Source organism: Chionomys nivalis, chromosome 22 (assembly GCF_950005125.1).
Source record: "Chionomys nivalis chromosome 22, mChiNiv1.1, whole genome shotgun sequence".
Lineage (NCBI taxonomy): Eukaryota > Metazoa > Chordata > Mammalia > Rodentia > Cricetidae > Chionomys > Chionomys nivalis.
Genome location: NC_080107.1, coordinates 33,079,389 through 33,105,497, shown reverse-complemented (window position 1 = coordinate 33,105,497; position 26,109 = coordinate 33,079,389). Strand labels below are relative to the sequence as shown.

General features: G+C 39.3%; 1 protein-coding gene across 7 annotated transcripts in view; it reads right to left on the bottom strand.

Annotated features, from left to right (window-relative positions):
• The window catches only part of Gtdc1 (glycosyltransferase like domain containing 1), a 338,560-nt gene extending 315,104 nt beyond the window's left edge, over positions 1-23,456 (bottom strand). For 6 of the 7 annotated variants that reach the window (XM_057755266.1, XM_057755262.1, XM_057755268.1 and 3 more), the window contains exon 1: positions 22,872-22,997. The gene's annotated coding sequence lies outside the window, so the exon portion shown is untranslated. Of the gene's footprint in view, positions 1-22,871; positions 22,998-23,347 lie in introns of those variants that run through there. The other variant, XM_057755265.1, reaches the window with a different exon arrangement.
• Between the last annotated feature and the right edge of the window lie 2,653 nt (positions 23,457-26,109).

The following is a 26,109-nucleotide window of genomic DNA, read 5'->3' as shown; positions in this document are numbered from 1 at the left end:
AGATCTACGTAAGTCTCTCTTAGTATCTAAGTTCTCTGGGATTGTAGTTTATAGGCTGATTTTCATTGTTTTATATTTAAAAACCACCTATGAGTGAGTAACATGTGATAATTGTCTTTCTGTGTCTGGGTTACCTCACTCAAAATCATGTTTTCTAGCTCCATCCATTTGCCTGCAAAATTCAAGATGTCATTATTTTTTTCTTATCCATTTTCCTTATCCATTCTTCGTTGAGAGGCATTTAGGTTGTTTCCAGGTTCTGGCTATGACAAACAAAGCTGCTATAAACATAGTTGAGCACATGTCCTTGTGGCACAGTTGAGCATCCTTTGGATGTATACCCAAAAGTGGTATTACTGGGTCTTGAGGAAGGTTGTTTTCTAATTTTCTGAGAAATTGCCACACTGACATCCAAAGGGACTGTACCAGCTTGCATTTCCACCATCTTGGCCATTCTTACAGGTGTAAGATGGAATCTCAGAGTTGTTTTGATTTGCATTTCTCTGATGACTAAGGATGTTGAACACTTCCTTAAGAGTCTTTCAGCCATTTTAGATTCCTCTGTTGAGAGTCCTCTGTTTAGGTCTAGCACTCAGGAGTCTTAAAGTAAGAAAATGTGAGCTCTAGCCTCATAATAAGTTTCTGACTAGTCAGAGCTACCTAATGAGACCTTGTCAAAAGAACAAAAGGTTAAGGGGGTACAAAATACAACTTCAGGTGTGAGATCTCAGGTAGAGCCATGTTATCCACACTCAGCTGGGCATGAAAACCAGGAACTCAAGCCGGAGACCTCTAGAGCCAGTGTTCCATCCTCCCCACTCATCCCTCAGCCACCTAACCCACATGGCTATCTGGGACTCCTTGGAGTCCAGTCCCAGAATCCAAACTGGAACTTAAGGCAGAAGCTTCCAGAGCCAGTTAGTCCTTCTTCCTAGCAATAAGCCACCCACTGCTGGACTCGGGCCAAATGGAGGCCGCAGTTAGAGTCATAGATCTCCAGAGACAATCTCCTCACACCCTCACACCCATCACCAAATGGTCTGATCCCCTAACAGCCACCTCACCCACTGTACCAACAGGGGATAGCAAGGAGTATAAACCTGGAATCCAGAATGACTCTAAGACTGAAAACCAACCATAATTCAGCTAGTTGCACAACCTAAGAAGTCTGGGAAACAGCAAAGACTCATCCAAAAAAGGCAAAACCAGATGTCCACACTAAGAAACACCACAAATAATCTAACTCCAGATGTTTAAATCCCAACAATAAAATACAAACATTATGAACAACCAAGGTGATATGTCTCATCTATAAATAAATACCCCTATCATAATATTCTGAAAAGGGTAATTTAGCTGATACACAAGACAGGGACCTCAAAAGAGGATTAAAATACACTTTATGAGTGCAAAGAAGATATGAATAAATGTATGAATGAAAACCACAAAATCACAGTTGAATAAAATAATAAAAAAATCCATCATACTAAAACAGAATTTAATAAGGAGCTAGAATCTCAGAAGAAAAGCAAAAAAATGAAATGAAATAAAGCTTGAAATGAAAGCTCAGGTAGCCAAACAAAAGTTCAGAGGAAAGTCTCACCAACAGACTGGACAAAGAGGAAGAGTATCCAGTCTTAAAAACATGGTAGAAGAAATGTATCACAACTAAAGAAAAAGTTATTATCTAAAAACACCATCAGGAACAAACATCCAAGAAACATGAGACATGAAAAGACCAAAACAGGGCTGGAGAGATGGCTCAGTGGTTAAGAGCACTGATTGCTCTTCCAGAGGACCCAGATTCAATTACCAGCATCCACATGGCAGCTTACAACTGTATATTATTCAAGTTCTTGGGGACCCAACACCCATGGAAAAAAATACTAATGCATACAAAAGTAAATAAATACGATGAAAAGAGCAAACCAACAAATAACAGGTATAGAACAGTGATTCTTAACTTATCAGTTGCAACCCCTTTTGGATGGAATGACCCTAAGACCATCAGAAAACACAGATATTTGCATTATGATTCATAACAGTAGCAAAATACAAAAATAATTCTCTGGTTGGGGGTCACCATAACATAAGGAATTGCATTAAAGGTTCATAGCATTAGGAAGGATGAGAACCACTGGTATAGAGGAAGGAGAAGAAACCCAGGTCAACACACAAAAAAATATTTTCAACAAAATTATAAAAGAAAAATTTCCAAAACTAAACAGTTAACTAACAGTTAACCAAAAGAGGCCAGAACACAAAGTAACAGGAATTAATAAACACTGTTAGATAATAACTCTTAACATTAAAGGCCTCAATACCCCAATAAAAAGACACAGACTAAATGAAACTAAGAATCAAAAAAGTAAAGCTATTCTGTTATCTGACAAAATAGTTATCAAATCAAAACTAGTCAGACAGCCTACAATGGAAAAAGATCTTCACCAACCCCACATCAGACAGAGGTCTGATCTCTAAAATATACCAAGAACTCAAGAAATTGGTCATCAAAAAAACAAATAATCCAATAAAAAAAAAAGGACCTAAACAGAGAATTCTCAACAGAGGAATCTAAAATGGCTGAAAGACATTTAATGAAATGCTCGACATCCTTAGTCATCAGAGAAATGCAAATCAAAACAATTCTGAAATTCCATCTTACACCTGTAAGAATGGCCAAGATCAAAAACACTGTTGACAACTTATGCTGGAGAGGCTGTGGGGAAAAGGGAACACTTCTGCATTACTGGTGGAAATGCAAGCTGGTACAGCCCCTTTGGATGTCAGTGTGGTGATTTCTCAGAAAATTAGGAAACAACCTTCCTCAAGACCCAGTAATACCACTTTTGGGTATATATCCAAAGGATGCTCAATCGTACCACAAGGACATGTGCTCAGCTATGTTCATAGCAGCATTGTTTGTCAGAGCCAGAACCTGGAAGCAACCTAAATGCCCCTCGATCAAAGAATGGATAAGGAAAATGTGGTGCATTTACACAATGGAGTACTACATAGCAGAAAAAAATAACGACATCTTAAAATTTGCAGGCAAATGGATGGAGCTAGAAAACATTATTTTGAGTGAGGTAACCCAGACACAGAAAGACAATTATCATATGTACTCACTCATAAGTGGTTTTTTAACATAAAGCAAAGAAAACCAGCCTACAAATCACAATCCCAGAGAACCTAGACAACAATTAGGACGCTAAGAGAGACATACATGGATCTAATCTACATGGGAAGTAGAAAAAAGAAAAGATCTCCTGAGTAAATTGAGAGCATGGGGACTTTGGGAGAGGGTTGAAGGGAAGGGAACAGGCAGGGAGGGGAGCAGAGAAAAATATAAAGCTCAATAAAAATCAATTAAAAAAAAACCTAATCAGAAGAGACATAGAAGGACACTTCACGTTCATTAAAGGATAAATCCACCAAGAGAATAAAACAATTCTATGCACTAAACACAGTGATACCCAACTTCATTAAGTTAAAAAATAAAGAAAGAAAAGAAAAAGAAAAACACTATGTAATCTAAAATCATATACTGACCCTAACACAGTGATAGTGAGTAATTTTTAAACCCCATTCTCACCAAGGGACAAGCCAACCAGACAAAAATTAAACATAGAAACCCTGAAGTTAAATAACATCATAAATAGAATAGACCTAACAGACATTTACAGAACATGCCACCCAAACAATAGATAATACACTTTCTTCTCAGTAGCCCACAGAACTTTCTCCAAAATTGCCCGTATATCTAAACACAAAGCAAGCCTCCAAAAATACAGAAAAATTGAAATGATATCCTAGATCCTTCCTGATCACAACTGAACAGAGTGAGATATCAACAATAGGAATGGCATAAAGTATAAAAACTCATAAAAACCAAACTAAACAATTTTTACTACTGAGTGAAAACTGGATCAAGAAAGAATTGAAAAGGGAATTAAAATGAAAAGTTGAATGAAAATAAAAACACATATCAAGAACCTATGACACACTGAAAGCAGTTCTAAGAGCAAACTTCACAGTACTAAGTGTGTACATTTTAGTATTAATAAGTTATCACTCACAGTAAGAGCAGATGCACATATGAACTCACGGCTACTACTATGATAGCATGCATAGACCTATACCATATACAAGTTAAACCCAGAAAAAATTTCAGCTAGGAAAGGAGGAAGTAAATATGATATCCCACCTCTAGTTATGGAGCTTTTCACATTTGGTTGCTGCTGAAAGATAGAAAGTTGGTTTTCTTCAGTTGTCTGATAGTTGATATACAGACCACACTCCAGTGCAGTCACACACCCAGGAGTAATCAGCCTTGATGGGCTGACATAGAGATGAACTGGAGGTGGGATTGAAGCAATATCTTGGGTAGGGGGATAAATATAATCAGAAAAAAACTGAATGAAAATCTCAAAAAATAACAACAGTTTAAAAGAAGGGGAAGGAAAGGAAGGGATGATAATGGAGAAAGGGGAACCTAATAGTTGAACTTTATAGAAGTGAGTAATCATTTCTGGTCTTTCCATTCTATCCAAGCAACCCCTATTTCAGTCATTACTATCATGCTAATTTGACTATGACAGCTTTGTAATAAGCTTTGAAGTCAGGAAATTTGATTCCTTCATGCTTATTCTTTTTGGATGCTGTCTGGACTACTCTGTGTGCATTAAATTTCTATATAAACCTCAAGATCAGCTTTTTGATGTGTGTGTGTATGTGTGTGTGTTGTTTTGTTCTGGTGTACTTTGAAGGTAGGTGGTGGTGGTGGTAATAGTGTTGAGACAATATCTTGCTATGGATCCCAGGATGGCTTCAAATTCAGAATTCTCTTACCTTAGTGATCAAATACTGTAACTACAGACACAGACCAACATGCTGACACTGGTTTCTCATTTTCTAATCAAGTTGGGTGAAGGATAGAGAGGGAGAGCAGGAAAGAGATGCCCTGAAAGAGGGAGGCATTATGGGATTAGCGAGAAATCCACAGAAACAGCTGACCGGAGCAAGTGGGAGCTCACTGATTCCAGACTGACAGCTAGGAAACCTGCATAAGACTGAACTAGACCCTCTGAATGTGGATAACAGTTGTGTGGCTTGAGCAGTTTGTGGGGCCACTAGCAGTGAAATCAGTATTTATCCCTAAAACATGAACTGCTTTGGAGCCTATTCCTTATGGAGGGATAACTTGCTCAGCCTAGATACGTGGGGGTGGGGGGTGGGCACTTGGTCCTGCCTCAACAGATTGTCCAAGACTTTCTTTACTCCCATGAGAGACCTCACCCTCTCTAAGATGTGAATGGGCATTGGAGTAGGGAGAAGGTGTGGAGGTGTGGTGAGTGGGAGGACAGGAGGGAAGGGGAAATGGTATGAAAAATAAGATTCTTTTTCTTTTAAAAAGAAAAAGAAGCAACTGAGAGAGATTTTACTGACCCTGCCTTGAAATTGTAAATGATTTCTAGAAGAACTACCATCTTAACAATATTAATTCCTTTGATTCATTTATTTTTTTAATGACTCTCAATAACTTTTGTAGATTATTTTTCTAGGTGCTTATTTAAGATGATTATTATTTGTTCTCTCTAGCTCTTCTCCTTTTCCATCACAGCATTAGAGAGCTAGAAGTACCCATGAGAGAAATCTTACTGTGTGAAAGCATGTACGTTTCATCCAAAAGCCATAAAGTCAACTGGCCATTAGCATTACCAATCCTAACATACTTCACAGAGAAGGAAATGCTATATCTACATTTAAGTAGAGCCAAAAACAAAAACCCACAAGATTGGAGAGAGAGAGAGAGAGAGAGAGAGAGAGAGAGAGAGAGAGAGAGAGGAAAAACCAAATAGGAACATGAGCTATAATCCCAGGACTTGGGAGGCTGAGACAGAACTGCTATGACTTCCAAGTCTGCTAGTCAGTTCCAGGCTAACCAGAGTTACTGGATAAGGCCCAATCTCAACTTAAAGGACCATTAAGTCATGAACAAATGTCAGGAGGAAAAAACTTAATATTGTTGATGGAAATTAGTAAAGCCACTATGGAATCATATAAGGAAGTTGCTCAAAAAACTAAAAGTAGGGTAATTCCTCCCTTGGAACCCCTCTCATTCTCAGGAGTTTATCTCATTTTCCTTTAATAAATTTACAATCCCTATGCCACAATAAATAATAATAATATAAGAAGAACTAACATATTGTTGTAGTTATTTTGGATGTTACTGGGACAATATACCTGACAAAAACAACTTATGAAGACAGAGTTTATTCTGTCTCACAGTTAAAGGGCACAGTTCATCATGGAGGGGAATAGGCACAGCAGGAATGTGAAGAAGCTTGTTATACTATATTTATCAAGAAGTAGAGAGACGTACTTTTTATGTACTCTAGGACCCCATCCCATGGTCCCACATGAGTATTCCTGTCAACTGAAGAACCAACTGAATTAGAAATGTCTCCACAAAAACATGGCATGATGGTGTATATCTTTATGGGAGGCAGAGACAGACAGATTTCTGTGAGTTATAGGTCAGCCTGGTCTACAGAACAAGTTCTAGAACAGTTAGGGCTACATAGAGAAACCCTGTCTCAAAAACAAGAGAGAGAGAGAGAGAGAGAGAGAGAGAGAGAGAGAGAGAGAGAGAGAGAGAGAATATAATGAAATTCATTCCCATTTTTTTAAAAATGTGTATGGGTGTATGCTCCTGTTGTAGGAGCTGCGGGGCTGCATTCTTGCCACCCAGCTCCTGGCTGCCTGCCTAGCTTATGCCCCAAAATAACAACACACAAATTGTGTTCATTTAAACACTGCTTGGCCCATTTCTATTAATGTGTGTAGCACCATGAGGTGCGCTTACCAGGAACATTCTAGCCTACGTCCATCCTGGGTCGGAGCTTCATCGCATCTGCCCCAGAGAGGAGAGGAAATGGCGTCTCTGACCTCACTTCCCTTCTTCCCAGCATTCTATTCTATCTACTCCACCCACCTATGTTCTAACCTATCAGGCCAAGCAGTTTCTTTATTAATTAACCAATGACCTTCCTCCATCATGCTCCCATGAGTTTATGTGTACCACCTGTGTGCAAGAGTCTACAGAGGTCAGAAAAAAATCATCAGATCCCCTGGAACTGGAGTGACAGACGGTTGTGAGGCACAATATGGATACTGGAACCAAACCCAAGGCTCTGCAGAGGCAGTAAGTCACTTAAATACTAAGCATCTCTCCAGCTCCTTTTGAAACTCATTCCTGTTTATAAATAACAAGCACTAATAAAAGACTCACACTCTTAGAAAAAACTTAATGGAATTATGGTTCTTTTTTTGTAAAACGAATCACTGAAAATTATGATGTATATGTGTATATGTACAACTGCATATATGCATTTAACTTTTAGAAAGTATTTCATACTTGAATTCAACACATCAAGGACTCAGCACCAAGATCAATGGATTGTATGTGTTCTGGTTTACAAAAATCCACACAAGTATGCTACACACTTCACACCTTTATTTTTACTTTCACATATCAAGTGGAGTAATGTGGATTGCTAAGGTATACATTTACTATACTAATGTGAACAGACACATTCCTAAAGCTATAGCTATTTAAAGATGACATAGCATCAAGACACTCATTCTTATTCTGGAAGGGTTTAAGAAAAAAAATCATTTGTTATTAAACTAATTGTACTGTCAAATGCTTCTTAGGATCATATGTAAACATTGTCTTAAATTGGCTTCTCTATATTTTACTTCTCTATATTTTACCCAAATAAAATAGAATTCCTAGGTTGCTTTCTGTTGTGATAAACACTGACCAAAGACAACCTAGGGAGAAGAATGTTCAAACTTAACAAGGAAACCATGTAAGGAGGTAAAGTAAGAACCGGGAAACAGGAACTGAAGCAGAAACCATAGGAGAATGTTGTTCACTCGCTCATCTCCATGGCTTGCTCAGTTTGCTTTCTTATATAAACCAGGGTATCTACACAAGGATGGCATCACTCAGAGTACTCTGGGCCCTACCACATCAATCATTAATCAAGAAAATGCCTGCACAAACAGACAGACTTGCCCATAGGCCAGTGTGACAGTGACAATTCCTCACCTAGACTACCTCTTCCCAGGAGACTCTATTTTTAGCTAAGGTAGCAAAAATTAACCAGCAAAGAGAAGAATAGACATTGTAATTAGACTCAGAGTTTGGGTTTTGATGTTTATAACATCCAGGTTTTTAAGTGAATGGTGTTTCTAACTTGGTAATGTAAATATATCTCGTTAAAACACTTTAAGCATTAACAAAAAATACATAAATGGTATAGGAAAATATCAAAACCTACTGTAAAATAACATGGATCTGCATCCTTAACTAATGGCTGGGAGAACTTTCTAGCTTGTATCCATCCCATGTGATCCAGCATACTTCTTCCCAGCCTTTTAGTCCCAATTTCATGCTTTTGTTTATATCCCACGCCAAAATAATCTCTCATTTCATCTTCTCTCCTTCAAACACCCATCTTACACGAGGCCTCCTCCATATGGTGTACTCTAAACCTCAATGGCGTACACCAGTCTTTTCCCTGCAATAACACTGGCACATAAATAAGTAGAGCACCGATGTCATTTTGCTACAGATGAACTTCAACTATTTACATTGAAGCAGATGCTACCTGAAGACAAAAATGTCACAGCCATCTTTGCCTTCCATGAAATGCCTAGTGCAGTGTCTTATTTATGCTGTTCCAAGTACTCACTAACGCTTTGCTTAACAAAACTAAAATCCTATTAAACCAGGAAATTAATCAACTGAACCAAATGGAGTATTTAATTTTCTTTTGTTGGTTCTTTCAGCACAGTACTTCTTTAAGTACATTTTCTACACATTCTATTTGGAATTCATCCAATTCATCTGGCAATATGCATCCTTTTCTATAATGGCTCATGTTTACATTCTTATATAAGCATTTTCTGTCATGGGATGACCTACAAATAGAGCTAAACAATACTATACTAATACCAAAGACAATTCAATAAATTGCTGAGTTCTAAAGTTCAAATACATGATGTGGAACAATCTTCATACACTGTAAATATGTATTACTCTCATTGGCTAATGAAGAGTTGAATGACCTATAGCAGGACAGGAAGAGACTGGGTGAAAGAGGCAGACTAGAAGGATGTTGAGAAGAAGGGAAGAGTCTCAGGAGACGCCATGAGACAAGAATGAGCAGGATGGGAAGTACATACATGAGGTAAATGAGCCTCGAGCAGCACACAGATTAATAGAAATGGGTTAATTTAAGCTAGAAGAGCTAGCTATAAACAAGCTTAAGCTATTAGCCAAGCATTTATAATTAATATTAAGTCTCCATGTGGTTATTTGAGGAGTGGCTGGCAGGACAGAAAAGTCTGCCTACAGATACACTAACTACAAATGCATCATCACTACTTCTTGCAGCAGCCAGGAAGCTGAAGAGTTCAGACTCTCAACACCCATGTAAAAAGTCAGATAGAGCAGTGGGCAGTACACTCTTGTAACCTTACCACTGAGAAAAGACAGGAAGATGCCAGGGGCTCACTGGTGTGTTAGGCTAGCAAGCCAGTAAGCATCAGGTTCTGTGAGAGACCCTGTCTCAAAAAACTGAGGCAGAGAGTAACATAGGACAGCACCCAACAAAAACCTCTGACCTTCACCTGCATACACAGGCATACACACTCACACACATGTATACTGTCCCCCGACACACAAAGAAACAAAAGTGAGTAAGATTAACGGTTTCTCAACATCTTCTGAATTTCAGTGTTTTGTCTCCTCAGAAAGCAGTTCATGAAAAGTCAATACACGAAGAATATGGGAAAATAAGCTTTAATACTAACTGACAATACAAAATTAACTTGCTTTGTGCTATTTTTTGACAAAACTAGGAATTAAATCCAGGGCCTCACACATGCTAGAGAGCTCTACTGAGCTACAGACCTGGCCAAAAGATACTCTGAACACTTGGAATTTCTTCTCTTGATTATAGTCAGCAAATCAATGCTTAAGAATCAACTCCGAGTTAATACAAATGACTTCCTACAACTACATTCTCCAGGTAAATGGCACCAGCTATTCTGTAATAAACTGCTCTTTTTCACTTTAATGATGTGATTCTCAATTTCAATACAGACAAGTAAATTAAGAATAAGTATAGTCTAAAAAGCTGTGTTTATGTTTTTTCTGAATTATTAAATCCTGAAGAAGATTTACACTAAAAGAGAAAATTAACAATCATGATCTACAGTGCTCGATTTACTGTCCCTTCCCCCTTTTTATATCAGGCTTCAAAAGACCACTACAGATTACCTAATTTGAAATTCACATCTCTTATTACATGTATCTTATCTAAGATAAAAAGGTACTTGTTGCTTTAAAACATTCAAAGGGATTGTGATAACATGATAGATTTAAAACTGGCAAAGCTTTCAAAGTACTAATCACAACAAACCAAATTCAATCCAGTCAGTTCAATTATGTGCAATATATAAACAGCAACGCATTTGGACTCAAACCCCTGAGTTGCAGGATTAAAACACCTCTAAAAATATCCTCCTTCCAGACCCAAAGGAGTTTAAAGTATTCAAATGATACAACACACCTGGCTTCCAGCTCAGGCACTGCTTCAATAAAAAAAAATCTATGAAATCAATCAAGTCAATTACACATAAAGCTATCACAGGATTGTGATTTCTAATTAAATTTGTAAATTATATGTGTGTATAACCTATCCAAATCTTTTTCTTAGAAGGAAGGGCATTTTAATTTGACCTCACTCTGACCATGGCAGTGGGACACTGACAACTAAATAGTATACCTTCTGAATATATATTTCAACATCAGTCATAAGCAAAATGTTTTTTTTTGAGGGTCGGAAGACATGTTATAGAACGTGTGTTTTATAAATGAAGTTATCAGTTTTAGTTGAATGCTAAAGGGAAAAAAGGATTCATTATGGGGAAAAGTGAGTTTAACTTTTAACAAATACACTCATTCTGTTTCCCAGTACTAGTTTCAAACAGTGGTGTACACCAAATGCAGGGACTCAGCTAAACACTGATATGATTAAAAAATACATTGACAGTAAAACTACCATATGACCCAGCCATATCTCTCTTTGGCATATACCATAGGATCTGACAACCATTCACTGCCACCACTTTACTTAACTGGCATAACTCCTTACTACATTCTAAATTTCATCCCTATACCACAGACAGGTGTAGCTACACCCCTCATCAAAGAAGCCTCTTTAAAGGAAATGAAAACTCGCATTGGACACAGCACAGATGGTGCACAGGGAGCCCAGACATCACAAGTCCTGTAAAGGAGGATCAGGAAGATTGTAAGAGCCAGAACACTACTAGAAAGACAGCTGTGAACCAGTCTCTCCTATAAGTGGCTGCACAAATAAAACCTAACAATGACAATACAAATAAACATACTAACATGGAAGAGGGAAATTTTCAAAGACAAAGAACTACAGGAAACAAATGACTGCTGAAAAAGGGTGAATTAGTCTCTCCCAGCAAAGAGTCTAATTAGCTAGCCAATACAAAGTGGTCACCCCGAAACCATATACACAACAAAACAAATTCAGCAGGTTTTATTTGTATATTTGTGCATGCATACACAGAGAGAGAGAGAGAGAGAGAGAGAAACAATATAATAATCAAAGAAAAAGAAGCTACCAATTTGAGAGTGAGGCAAGGATAGGAGAGGCTGGTGGGAAGAGACCTAGGAGGGTCTAGAAAGAGAACAGGGAGGGAGAAGTGGTATAATTATATTTTGATTTAAAATGTATAAAAATGAAGAAAAACATTATAGTGCTTAAACTAAAATAACCTAGCCTAGTAAACAGCTGTCAGTCTTTGTTGCATTTCCCTTTAGAATTCAACCCTAAAAGGTAATAACTATGTAAGTTTCATGAATAAAAACAGGATCTTTAAAGTTAGATTATCAAGGCAATTACTACATATCATTATAGAATGGTAATGCAGTACACATTCCGCAAATAAAGATCAAATTTACTTCAACTACACTAACCACCACTACCCTTTTTTTTATTTTTATTTTTATGTAGTCATAAAGTTTTTGGAATCATATGGCTTAATGCCATACTTACGCCACACTCAGTTAGTCATCCCAAGGATATGGCAAACTGGTATCTTTCACCATCTTTGTCTAACAGTGCATCACTGGCCCCAGCAGGCAGCTCACCCAGACAATTTCTGTAATGGATTCTGGCTCTCTCTGCACAGTAGGTGACAATCCTTGTCAAGTTTCCAGTCTGTCTCATACCTGAATGATTAGAGCCTGCTGCAGATGTCACATATAAATACGTAAGTGGATTTTTATCATCACTGTCGCCGAAGACAGTATCACTAACAGCACTGTCCTAGAGAACATCTACTTCAGTACTGCCATGCTCTCTCCATCATAGCTGATAAGACACTGCTTTCCTAAAACAGAGGGCAGCAAACTAGAACACATAGTAAAATACACACTGCTGCTTGTTCTTATACAGGTATAACCTAAAAGTGGGTTTTCTATTTTAAATAATTAAGGAAAGGTTAACTCATATTCTGGATATGTAAAAACAACTGGAATCAGATTTCAGTCTCCACAAACAATGCTTACTAAAAGACAGTCATGTTCCTTCACTACTTCTCTACAAATGCTTTCATAGAAGCAGCACACTAGAGTATGAGCAACAATGATTGCTACAGGAGCCCAAAATATTTACTATCTGGGTCCTTTAAAGAGAAGAGTCTACCAACTCTTAGTCTAGAGAAGTTTGTGGTGTTGGCATTATGATATCATCAGTGTGTTGTTTTCAGAACCTCAGATGAATGACAATAATAAATCAACTATTTCCTTCTTATTTCCCAGCCACTCAATTAACAAGTATTTCCCTACAATGTAGACAGTTCACTTCCTTTGCTCTTCTCCTTGGCTCAGCTTTGCATCAATGAAAGACTTAATAATGACCTTGGAAGGGAATGAAGAGGTCAACTCCAGTACTGGCTTCTTCCATGTTCCAAGCTCTGTCCGTATTGCATTTCTACTCTGAACCAACTATAATGGAGGTCTCTACATTTTCCAGAGTTGAACATGTATGACATTAGTGTGCATGCTTATGGTCACTTCTTGGTCATGCTCTAACACCCACTCTGGCATGTACGTTTCTTTGGACACTTTACAACCTGAATAGTTCAACCTTTCCTTGCATCAACATCACATCTTCTAAATTATTTTTCTTTGAATCTTCAAACTTTTGGCCTAGAAGTTCAACCTTCACAAATGGCCTGCTCCTCTTGTTACTACAGCTGAGTTTATATAAACTCCAAATATAAGAATATAACAAAATCAAAATCTGTTGTCTGAGGCCGCTTGTTCGTTCCCGGCTGCCCAGACTCAAAATAACCACACAGAAACTGTATTAATTAAATCACTGTTGGTCCAATCACTTAAGCGTATTGCTAGCTAGCTCTTACATTTAGAATTAACACATTTCCATTATTTTATACTTTACCACGAGGCTTGTGGCCTACCAGCAAGGTTCCAGCTAGCAGCTTGCATCTTTCCCCTCTGGTGGTTACATGCTGTCTCCTGATTTCTTCCTCCCAGCATTCAGTTTAGTCCTTCCACCCCCAACCCCCACTTAGCTCTATTCTGCCCTATCACAGGCCAAAGCAGTTTCTTTACTCATTAACCAATAAAAGCAACACATAGACAGAAGTACTTCCTACACCACTTCCCCTTTTCTGTTTAAATAAAAAGAAAGGCTTTAACTTTAACATAGTAAAATTATATATAACAAAACAGCAAGAATTACAGTTAAAATATTATTTACCTTACCTTTTATCATAACTAAGAAAAACTCTAATTATAACTATCTATTCTTCAACTCCATCACAGACTCCAGAAAGACAAAATACTACCTAAGCAAACAGAAAGTGCGTTGCAAACAACTTCCAAAACTCTAGAATTGACAGAGACATCTTGCTGCCTGGATAATCACTCAAAATTCTTCTGTATCATTGGAGCACCCATAGTATCTGGCAGACTTTTCCATGAAGCAGGAAATTTGAAAGACAGTTCCACCTACATTGGCAGTTTGTCAGTCACTTCTGTGTCCTGCAGAACTTCCTGGTTCACCAGCCCAGATGGTCTAGCTTTTTTGGGCTCTCCACCACAGGGCATTTCAATGGGGTCTGTGAGCAGGGTGCTACAACTTGCACAATGGCAACACAGACCCGCCGTGTGCCTAAAAACAGGGCATGGTTTTGTTCTTGTCTTTACAGGAAAATACACATCATCAAAAAGTCAAGAGACCCTGGACGTTTGGATGCATAAAGAGAAAAAAATAAATATCCAGAAGGAGTCACCAAGCGAAAAGGAATGTGACTTATGAGGACAGGTCGTTTGCATATGTCACATGAGGCATATACAATTACTAGTACAGCCTGGTGTCACTGACATTTAGTTTCTATTAAGATGCTCAAAATTTATTCATTCCTGTTTTTAAACCACAAGAACAAAAAGGCAAAAAGTTTCATTACTATAAAAATAGTAATAATTTTGTGCCCCCCACCCATCTGCAAAGATACCTGCTGACAAATAGATATATCACATTCTAAGAACTACTATCTTGTTTGTTTGTTTCCCAAGACAGGTTTTCCCTGTGTAGTTTTTGCTGTTCTGGAACTCACTCCATAGACCAGACTGGCCTTGATTCAGAGATCCACTTGCCTCTGCCTCAGTGCTGGGCTCAAAGGCAAACACCACCACTGACCAGCTTGAGAATTACTACCTTAGACAAAAACAGAAAGGTATAAATGAGAAGATAACATCCTAAAATCCATAGTAAATGTCCCTATACAATTAACGTACCAAGTGTCTACACTGACATTTTGATTTCAACTCAAAATGCTCCTTCTTCAGCTCTCATTTATTTTGAAACTTAATTGTAATACAAATAACAGCAAGCAGCATTAAGTCTGCATATACAAACATTACCTCATTTAATCCTCTTATATCTCTATTCATTAGCTGTTAGACCATAGATGAAGAAATTTAGATTAGAGGCAGAGAAAGTTTTTTCAAGGTCACAATAACAGCTGCTGGTACACCTGAGATTCAGACAAAAAACAAGTACTATGCATATCTAATATTAAGTATTGATAACTTATCTTTACAACAGATGAAAGCTTCTGGCTAGGGAGGCAAATCAGATCTAAAGAGCAAACTGGAGGTAATACATGTCAAGCCCTGAAACAGAGGTTGCGAGACCAGGGTCTCATGATTCCAGTAATCTTTAACACCTTGTAATTTTAGGCCCTACCTCTTAAAGGTCCACAATCCCCTGCTAATAGCACCACTTTAGAAAGCAAGCCCTTTGGAGGGCATCTAAACCATAAAAACAGTATATTCTGCCTCCTTACACCACATATCAGTACACTATGTGTATATAAATAGAGTGATAATTACGTCTTTTATAATTTTATATTTTGGGTTATAAGCCTAGCCACTAATGACTTAGCCATTTCTCCTACCTTAAACAAGCAAACCTTTTGTAACTTTAAAGTCATCTGAACAAGATCTCTATTTGGAAAGGTTTTGAGTTACCCGTTTACCTCTATCATCAAATGGGAAACAACTTCCCCTTAGTGTTTAAACTAGATAGTGTATTAATTCACATTGTTAAAATATGATCATGAGTTAATGCATCAAATATTATTATTATTATTTTTCAACTACCACATGATTATTATTTTCAAACATTTCAAACATGAGAAAACTGAAATTCAAACATGTTAAATACCTATCTTCCTCCCAAGGAAGAATTATACTGCTTATACTGTACAAAATCAAAACCAGCCTCGATTGACTCTTGAGTCCAAAATCTTTAGTCATACATCCAGACCTATTAAAGAAAGCTCCAGCCAGTGGTGGTGGTGCACACCTTTAATACCAGCACTTGAGAGGCAGAGGCAGGTGGATCTCCAAGTTCAAAGCCAGCCTGGTATAGGAATGAGTTCCAGGACAGCCACGGCTACATAAAGAACCCATTTCAAAAAAGAAAAATAATAATAATAATAATAAGTAACTAAATAAATGAAAAAGTCTCAGTGACTCACCAGTTACTCACAAAATTGATACAGCTCTTGCTAATACAACACTCTACCCAAATCAATCAAGATATGACTCATCTTGTATCTCATAATGCAACAAATAAAAAATACATACTGAAAGTAAGTATGTTCTCGGGTACTTCAAATAAAGGATCTATAGGTAATATTAAAGAATGAAATAAATTGGCTTATACAATATCAGCACTCATTTATGTGAGTTGTTTATGTTTTTTAAAAACAAAAGCTTAGAAGGTGATGTCATCACAGGGGCCATCTAGAAATTACACAATAGCTTTCAAAACCAAGAGTACTACAAACCTCAGTCAACTGCAAAGAAATCATTTTTCTAAACCCCAATCAATCAGTAAAATTTCCATTTCAAGTTAGAACTTACAAAGGTCAGGAGTCCTGCCCTGAGGTCTGATTCTATTTTTAGGATCTATAGTACAAAGCAGTTGTTAAAGAAACAGAGAGGGAAAGAATTAAAGAGTTATCCAGCCGGGCGGTGGTGGCGCACGCCTTTAATCCCAGCACTCGGGAGGCAGGCGGATCTCTGTGAGTTGGAGACCAGCCTGGTCTACAAGAGCTAGTTCCAGGACAGGCTCCAAAACCACAGAGAAACCCTGTCTCGAAAAACCAAAAAAAAAAAAAAAAAAAAAAAAAAAAAAAGAGAGAGTTATCGAGTTATCCAGTTCAATACACTTGTTGAAACCCAACTTTTAAGAAGTATAAGCTTCATATTCTCAGAGTCCACACGTTGGTGAGGAAGCTGACCAAATGAAAGGCCCTGAATACCACTAACAGAAGGCAGTAGAGAGCAGAGATGAGTTATTCCTCATGACACAGAACACCATTCCAAAGCTTGGGAACGAGAGGTTTAAAATCTATAGATCAACATTACTTCTTCCCATCAATGACTCCTAGTGTGACCAAGAAGAATCACAATTCTGTAATGTCAAAGCAAATGACAAACATAAAGGAGGGGGCGGTGAAGACTGAGGTCATATCTCTTAACATGCATCATTTACAGTAAGAGTTCTCCCATTTATCTGAATTAATTTTACATACTTCATTTCATTCAGATAATTGAAGTTTTCCTTTAGAGTTGTAAAATGTTTACCTCAACATAATCAGTAAATTGTCCACTTAAAGATACCACTACAAAAATTACCATCTTTCCCTTCTACATATAGACATGTACTCCACTATCATTAAATGTATGAGATTTGGGCTTTTTAAATTTGGGAAATTTAGTTCAAATGTCCTCTTTAAAAAATTAGTACAAGAAACCCTCCAAGAAAAGTTATGGTCATTACCTTTTTAATACAGAGTGTGTGCACTGCTTGTTAAAGACATGGTAATTCGGGAGTTCAATATATGACTGCTGTTCTAAAACCAAATTAAAGGTTTACACTACTAAAGAGTTTGATGACTTCCCTCAATACAATAACTACAATTGTATGGAGAACAAAATCAAAGAGGTCCCTCTTTTTATAGACAGTAATTTCAGGGCCTTGTAATGAGAATTTACTCTTTAGTATATAATTACTAATGAACAAAAGTGGGGTCATTAAACTCACTTCTTTATAGTGCCATAAAATTTCTATGTGTAAGAAATATAAAATCATATATAATATTCATCAAACTCAAAACACACTGAAATGTGCAATGCCTTACAATTCAACAGAGTGAAATTTTTGTTCCTTAAGTAAATAAGTCTATAAGATGACTGAAGTCATTTTTCATATGGATATTTATAATTTAAAATATAAAACTTCCCAAGTACTAATGTTGGCAATAAAATGTCTAAACTTCTTAAATGAATTCTGAATTTTCTATGGACACTGTCCCTCCCCACACTAATACAGAACTTACTATTAGAATGGCTGCGTATTTAACCAATATTAATAACTTGCTATGAGAGATCCAGTCTCACTCTTGAGGTATGCACAGTCTAAAAGGCAGGGAAGAACTACACTACAGAAATGTATAGTGAACACCTTATCAAAAGAAAGCTCAGAATGGAGAGGGCAGAAAGGCAGACACTTGAAAATAGCCACCATTCAAAATGGACGAAAATGATCCATTACTCCGCTAACACAGTAGAGAACCTGATGAAAGGCTAGCCAGGAGTGGGTTCTAAGTCATGACTGGATAAATCCTCCATGTCCTTGAGTTTCTGATGCACATAAAAACCTGAAAAGTCTTACAGACGGTGACAGTGAAAGAACCCGCATTTCAGTGATAGCGGGCAGCACGGTATGAGTCACACACAGCATCCTGGCTCTTCAAGGTCCTTACTGTCTACAGAGGACAACAGGCCTCAGTTTCCTATGTAGAACAGGACATAAAGAAGGAAGGAGGCTGGTCAACCTGCTCCTGGTGCCCAAGCAAAGAGAATGTTCTAGTTCCTCAGGGGATCTAGAAGGAAGAACGGAGGGAGGGAGAAAGAGGGGAGAAAAAGAGGGAGGAGGTAGGGAAGAAGTCCTGATTACTTTTCTGACAAATACTCAAAAACTTATCATTTTTTCAAAAGTTTAAATATAATGGCACAAGGAGAAGGAGAAACCTATATATTCTTACTAATTCTTATCTCATTTTATATTCTAAGTTCCTCTAAGCTATACTGAAATCCTCTGTACATTTCTTACATACTTTGAGATGTTTACATCATATGTTTGTAAAGCTCATAATAAGCACTGTGTTTAAAATTAAACTCCCATGCATAGAGAGTACATGCCAAGGGTATGTATAGCATAGTACCCACTTCTGGGAAGAATGGATGGTCAGCATAAGACTCTGGATCCTACCCAAAGAGATTTTTCAGGACAATGGGATGGGGAGTATATTTATCTATTCATCAGTGTAAAAAGGACTAACTTTGAAAGTGGGTAGCCCCTGACTGGGGCTGACTGAAGAACCAGTATAGATGGATGCAAGATGACTGTTTCATATGATTAAGTACCACCCTACTCTACTATAAATTTGCTTTTGATAACACTATCAGTGGGGAGAGGGAATGAATGTAGTTCAAAAATAGGATCTCTGTACAGGTTATCATACAGAACTTCACATGTTCAAAGAGTAATCACTCTATGGAACTGGACTGGCTATGTATTTGTTGGCCCAAAATCTATTAGTTTTTCAATGGAAAAAGTGACTGTACTTTGCAAAAGAAATTTTGAAATATTTCCTATTTTGTTTTGCTTTCATGCACAAACACTAGTGTGATCTACTAAAGAAAAAGCAAAGAATAAGCATAAAAGAAAGAGAAGATCCATTGTGTTTTACTAATTACCACCAACATAAAGAACATTGGATCATTTAAAATATCACTCCAGGACAGCCTGACAAAGTAGTTTACACTCCCAAATCATGTTATTTATGCAATCTATGGGCTGAAGAATACATCCTTATAAAGTGAAACCAACACTCTAAGAGACGTCCTATGGTAACAATTAAGAGGTCGCTGAATTCACGGTTATCAAACTTCGCTCCAGTAGAAATTTCACATTACTCTTGTGCAATGGAGGTATATTCTAGCACAACATTTATATAACTGTACTCTGAAGTTTTTCAGTGACAGCACTAAAGAACAATATGATACTTCTTCCCCCAATTTTTCTAATATTTTCTAATACCTTTATATTCTCTTTCAGTACTCGTTCAACACAAAGAAGAAAACTAGTAATTTCAAGTTTACTAAAATCATAATTTGGGACTTCCAGGCACTCATCCACCAAGACAAAGCATTTACAGAGTATCCATTGTACTTGACACTAATCATACAGATTAAAAACATGTGGCCATCTTCCAAAAAGCACCTACCAAGACAAGACACAGAAGCAACAAGTACTTACTACACCAAACACTGTGCTGTCCGAGATGTAAAAATCCTACCCCAACCCAATTTAGGCTCACTTTTTTTTTTTAATGTAATACTGAAGATAATGTAGATTACTATTTATGCACTGGATCTCTCTTTCTGCCGAATATCAAAGTCATATAGACCTTAACCCCAAACCTCTTGCTAAACTAATCATCTGGGAGCCACAGACTACCTGATCCAAGACTATGAATGACAGGGAAGGTGAGCTGGCTAATGGGTTAAGAACCCATTTGTTTCCCAGCACTCGGGAGGCAGAGGCAGGCGGATCTCTGTGAGTTCGAGACCAGCCTGGTCTACAAGAGCTAGTTCCAGGACAGGCTCCAAAACCACAGAGAAACCCTGTCTCGAAAAACCAAAAAAAAAAAAAAAAAGAAAAGAAAAGAAAAAGAACATATATTGTTCTTACAGAGGACCCAACTTCAGTTCCCAGCATCCACACAACTCCAGCTCCAGGGGATCTGACACCTCTGGCTTCTACAGATACATGGACAAACACACATATTTTAAAAAAAATAAAAATTAAAATAAAATGCTTTTATGAACAATATGACTAATAGAATCCTAGGTAGAAAGTAGAGATGTGAGGAAAAGGAGTTCAAGGCCAGCCTCAGCTACACAGTAAATTCCAGACCACAGCCTAAGTGAGATCCTTTCTCAAGAGAAAAGATGAATATGAGTAACCTTAAACTGAAAGATAATTACTAGCTGGGTGGTGGTGGGGTACGCCTTTAATCCCAGCACTTGGGAGGCAGAGGCAGGTGGATCTCTGTAGGTTCAAGGCCAGCCTGAACTATAAGAGCTAGTTCCAGGACAGGCTCCAAAGCTACTGAGAAACCCAGTCTTGAAAAAGAACAAAACAAACAAAAAATAAAATTAAAACAAAATTATTAAATTCAAAATTTTAAACTAAAGTAGAAATGTTTTCAACCAGTAAATTAAGTATAGTTTGCTAAATTCAAATAAATTTGCATCATTTGTAGCTAATGAATCAAAATTAGAAGTCATTCTCATATGAACAGTAAGATTTTTTTAAAAAAATTTTACAGTGATTACTTGGTAATTTTTTTCTTTCCTTTTTTTTTTTTCCTTTGGTTTTTTTGAGAGAGGGTTTCTCCACATATCTTTGGAGCCTGTCCTGGCACTAGCTCTGTAGACCAGGCTGGCCTTGAACTAACAGATCTCCACCATGAGATTAAAGGCGTGAGCCACCACTGCCAGGCTTACTTGGCAATTCTTAAGACAACATAATCAAGAAGAAAGGGACCAGAGCTCAGGAGCGCACTTTTCTTTGCTTAACAGGCTGGGGCGGAGTGGGTAACAGTTAGGTCAAAACAAGACCAAGTTTGGGACAACATGTCCCATCAGTAAGTTTCATGTAGCTAAACGCTTAACAAAGGCAACAGCTCTATTCAGTTCCCTCGAAACCTCATGAAAAAAACGTAAAATAGTGAAGCTAGATTACACTGCTAAGGTCCATCACAAACTGAAAAGCCTGTTATTCTGTATTTCTAAGGCAAACATGTCACCACGGCTGGAGAGCAAGAGTGAAGACGGCATGGATGCTAGAAGGTGTAACATGAGCTTCAGGTATTACCTACTAATGGTTTTCAAGTTTGTCGAGGGATCCTGATTCAAAACGTGTTCCTCCAACCCCAATATTAAACTGTTTCATTAAATACAGAACAAGGCCCTTAAGGACAACAGTGTCTAATTCTCCTCAGCTTCAGCTGTGGATATTCCACATCCAGACCTGGGATGCACTAATTAAAATTCAATATCGCACTTGGGCATATGGGTTCCACCATGAAATTCCTGTCATGGTTAAACAGGTTAATAGAACCCAATAAAATAGTTCTAGTAAATTATACTGCCCTTTTTCCCCCAGCAGCTCCTTTATCTGACCACTACACAGTAACCTTTAAAATCTATTTAAGGGGTAATAGCAACTTTGTCAGGCGAGCTGGGGCACAGGAAGGCTGAGGACAGAAATCCCCCGCGTGTGGGAAGATCACCTTCAACTCACGTTTTCCATTTTCAAATTGTGATACACATGGAAGAAGTTTAAAAAAAAGAAAAGAAAAGAAAAAAAGAAAAGAAAAAACACGTAAACCCTTCTCTTTGAACTTCCCATCACAGGGCCTCAAAGGACGAACTACTTAAGAATGCTTCTCTCAAGGCTCATCTAATACTGCATAGTTCTGAGAAGACTAAAAAAGTTGCACTTTACCCGCGGAGTGGGAGTGGGGGTGCGGGCGCTGCCTACCGAGAGACCAAGGGTTAAACTAATGCATTATTGCAACTTTGCTGGTGTTCAGTTAGTTGTAAAGACTTATTCACTCCGGGAATGCTGCCTCGCCCGAGGACGCGGGGACTGGCGGGTCGCGACGGGAACGTCAAGCCCGTGCCGAATCCCCGAGTGGGGGAAGACAGCGAGGTGTGGGGTCTCCGCGGCCCGGAGTGGGAACGCGGATCCCGATCAGGAGAGCGCAGACCGGGACCTAGCCGCACGAAAGCCGGGATAGGGCGGCCTGGGGTCGGCAGGGCCTGTACCGATCCCAGCCTCCGCACTCCGGGAAGAGTCGCTCGGGGCCACACTGCGGCCCCGCAGACGCAGGACGGCGCGCGTGCGCCCGGGAAGCGCGGCCCCGGCTCCGCCCTCCTCACCCCCCCCCCCGCGGCCGCCGCCCCACTGGGAACTCGGAGCCGCGCGGCCCCGCGAGGCGGGCGCCGGGAGGGAGGGAGGGGCCGCGCTCCCCGCCTCCCGCGGCCAGCGCTGCTCCCAGCCACGGCGACTCACCTCCTCCTCCTTCTCCTCCTCCTCCTCGGCTCCCTCCAGGCCACCGGCAGCCCAGCTGGCGACGCGCTGACGCCGAGCCCCTCCCCCGCGGCCGCCACCGAGGCCGCCCGCCCCTCCCGGCTGCTGCCGCAGCGGCCTTGGGGCGCAGCAGGCGCCGGCCCCGCCCTCGCCCCGCCCACAGGCCCGAGGCTCCGCCCCCTGGTTGCCTGCTCCACGCGGAGTCCCTGAGTCAGAGGCCGCACCGGGCGAGCGAGCAAAGTCGCCGAGGCTGCCCCGCGCCTCCACACACCTGCTCCCCGCCCGCCCGCCGGCCCCTCGCACGCTTTCCAGTCACGCCAGCGCCCCCGCCGCCCCTTCGGCTTTTCCATACTCTCTCACACCTCTCGGCGCCGCCTCCGCTCGCGCTGCGGCCTTCTTTTCCTACTGAGGGCGCGGGCTCCCCCGGCCGCGTTCTCAGGCAGGTGTCGAGCCCTTACCTGTAGTCCCCGTTCTTCCGGGTGGGCCGGAGGCTCGGGGGAGCCGGCATGGCCAGTGCACACCCTCCTGCTTGTATTGGTCAGCGCGGCCCGCTTTCCCTCCCTCGGGAATCCTGGAAGATCTCTGCTAGCCAATGCTGGCTATTCCTGTACTTAAGGTGTGTGCAGCCCTTCGGTTGTCGCTACTGCACGTCCTACTTCAGATGGGGCTTGGCTATTGATAATGACATATTCGCTGTCCTGCTAAAAGTCAGAAAGAGCACAACAAACTCTTAAGGGCCTCTATAAAATGAGGAATTTGTCTCCTTTGCGTTCTACGAATCTGGGTTAGCAATTTCGTATTTGGGATCACGCTGTGGATGCAATGGTTCAGGCAAAGGCAAAACATGTAATGGTAGGTATGTGCTTATATCTGGTAAGATCATTTTTAAAACTACAACTTGGCCCAGACTGTAATGCAGAAATGCATTGAAGCATACCAAAATAACAGAAACCGATTAGGCCTTTGGAGATGCATCCATGAGTGCTTTAAGTTATTTGAGTAAACATTACTATCCTTAAATTGAACAGTGAAAACTATCTCCTGTTCCAAACAAAGCCCACACTCTATGTGGACCTCCCAAGCTTAAAACCATTGTTGACTTGAACACCAGTATCACAGGCATTTAAAAAGCCTAATAAACCATCTGTCCATCCACTTTTACACAAATTGAGAAACAGAAAACTCAATGCAGAAAGCTGAAAATGAGAATTTTCAAAACTGCAAATGAATCTTGTAAATCCTATTCCACAAAATAAAATATTGAGGGGAAAAAAAAAACCCTAGGGGCTACCAGTTCATCAATCTGAAAGATGAGTCCTCATTTTATTTTATAAACGAATCATCTAGTCCTTAAGATCACCTGGGGTCTAATATTTTTCATTTATCTTATTTAGATCTGAAGTCCGGAGAAGGTAAGTTGCCTAACCAATACACCCAGCTTGATTGGAACAAAGTCAGGATCCCTACTAGGACCTGTCTCACACACTTGCCAGCATAGGATTTAGAATTGCAACTCCAAAGCTGTTCAACATCAGAATTCTTTGACACCCCAGCTCTGCCTCAATATACATGATCTGTGAATTTGAGCTTAGCTATTGATGTCAGAAGTCATTTCACTCCGATATGTTCAAGGATTTCTCTTGTGTAACCTGCATCTCTGAGTCGGGGATCATCTGCATGATCTCAGTCACTTCTGGCCCTGGCTCTGAAACTCTGATCCAACCAAACACATTCATCCTCAGAGGTGCCAAAGGCTGTGCCTGGTTAAAAGAGTTATGAAATCTCTGTTGTCAAGAAAATTACATTATTGGTGAGGTAAAATATGAGGCATGAAATGATAATTCAACACTAATAATCAAGTTCTCAACAGTAATTTCCAAATGTTAAGTGGGAAAATGGTGCACATAAATTAAGAAAAGATTTCTTAAAGGCCACAACAACAAAAAGGAGATACATCATTTAGAGCATTGTGCATAGGAAAGAAGTAAAGCAAAATGCTTGGACAAAAGCTCTAAGAAGAAAACAGATATGCCAAGAATAAGGGAAAGTTAGATCAGGGAAGTAAAACAGGAAATCTGAGAAACAAGAACAAGCTAGGTCCAAATACAGGATAGAGGTAGAGGACCTAGGTTTCAACCTGAGACAGAGTTGAGTAGGAAATCATTGAAGATGGACTGACTGGGCAGAGGAAATGGAAAGTGGGGAAAGAGGTGGCAAAAATCAAAAGGCCATAGCTTTGTTAGGTACATTGGACACCAATGTAACTTAGAAAGTCTTGGTTTTAGTGAGTATACATAGGAAACAATGAAAAGCAAGAAGTCCAAGGTGATTTTATGATTGAGGCAAGAGTCAGTTAATGCCACATTTGCCCCACGTCCTTATTGCTCACAGGAGCAGCCTGCAAACTGCTGGATATGGAAGCAAGCTATATTGCCAAGGGAGAGCCGCCACATCACATTCTCATTCCACAAAACTGTAGTTTGATACTCAAATAGAATTAGATGATAAAGAGCCCTTAACCCAGGCCCCAACCATGGACCCTAGTCTGATATTTTTATGCTCAACTTATTTTTATTTCTATTTAAGCCGTATTGATGCAAATGTTCTTTATGGTTAAATATATGTTACAGTATGGAATAAATAAATGAGAAGTGGTTATTAAATATACAGAAAATATTACTAGACGAGAAGAATATAGAAACGCCTCTACCTTTCAGTAGCTTATAATCTACTTGGAGAAAAAGAGGTCAATACACCTAATGTGGGATATAATCCATGGACAGGGAGAGCAACATTGTACACAGCAAAATGAAGTAATATATAAATGGTTAGGGATTATAGCTGAATAGCCTGGAAATAATATGGTCATTAGTCATCATTCAACAAATTTTAGTGAACTTTGCACAGTGTTTTAGATACTAAAGACAAAGCAATAAAACAAACAGTTCCTGTTCTCACAGAGACCCAAAGGAGTCATGTTTCATGTGTTGAAAACTATATGAAAAGCCAAGGACATCTAGAATGTAAGAAACTGGGAAAAGAGTGAAGGAATGAAGCAAGGGAGATAAGAAAGCCTTGTGAATAGGCGGGATTTTGAGGTCAAGTGAAAGTAAGGGCATTGGGAGATTAGTCCCTCTGGCATTCTGAATTTGAAGGAGAGATGGGAACCTGGAGAAACAGATGCAAGCCTGCATGATAATACAGGCAGGAGATAAGTAGA